The following is a 1,088-nucleotide window of genomic DNA, read 5'->3' as shown; positions in this document are numbered from 1 at the left end:
GGGACTGGCACTTCTTGAAGGAACTTTGTCCAACCACTATCGTCAGCCTTCTTCTTCAGCTGTGTCGCTCCTGACCCTGTTCGTTCCACAAACATTTCCTGAACTTCACTTGGCACAGGTCATAAGGATACCAGGATGAGGCACAACCTCAAGGCCCTGCAGATCCTTCAGAGGACAAAGCCCCAGCTCATTGCCATGGTAACCAAGCCCCACGTCTCTGCCCTCTGTGCCTGCCTCCAGCCTCACCTCTGGCCAACTCCCCACCCAATGTTATAAGCACACAACAGAACTGCCTTACTCATTCACACCTAAGGAGGTTTGCATATGGTATGCCTCCTCCCTGGGAGGCTCTTTTATCCAGGCATCCTTTACAACCCAGATTAAACATCACTTCTTCTAGGAAGCACCCTCTAACCCTAGGCAGAACTAGCCACTCACCCTTCTTATACTCCAAGTCCCATGCACACCCTTGTGTTTCATGCTGTCAGCCTGTGCCATCATGATCTATGACTATGGTTTCTCTCCTTCACTGGACTATGAGCCCTGGGAGGGCAGGGGATGTCTAACATCTCTGTGTGCAGGGTAGACAGCAAGCAACAGTACACGTTTGCTGAAGGAATAGACAACCATTAAAAAAAAAAAAAAAAAAAAGGCCACAACTCAGTCTTAAAGGCAAGTAAGAACAAGTCTTGGAAGGTCATCAGGCTGTTTCTTAGTGTATTCTGTCCCTCTCTAACCAGACTGTGGGCTCACAGAGGGCAGGATCTTGTCTTTTCTATATGATGAAATTTCTTGAACACTCACTCTTTGCTAGGCTCTGGGACAAGCATTTGCCCAGTGCTAAGTTCTTTCTAACAGGAAGGAATTAATATAGGGAAGTAGGTCATAGGATAAAAGTTGGAAGGACTGAAGGAGAAAAAAAACAAGGACACTGCAGAACTGACCCGCCTGGGCAGTGCTGCCCCTTCTGAGGCTGACACCTCTGCTGGCTCTGAGAACTGACCACTGCAACTGCACTTCAGGGGTCAGATCCTTTTCTAATTGTTGTTTTTCTAAATTTGCTAAATTGTTGTTGCTGGCATTGGTTT

The sequence above is a fragment of the Orycteropus afer genome, unplaced genomic scaffold (assembly GCF_000298275.1).
Source record: "Orycteropus afer afer isolate SDZICR_OR568_19922 unplaced genomic scaffold, OryAfe1.0 scaffold00123, whole genome shotgun sequence".
Taxonomy (NCBI): Eukaryota; Metazoa; Chordata; class Mammalia; order Tubulidentata; family Orycteropodidae; genus Orycteropus; species Orycteropus afer.
Note: the sequence above shows the minus strand (reverse complement) of the source record.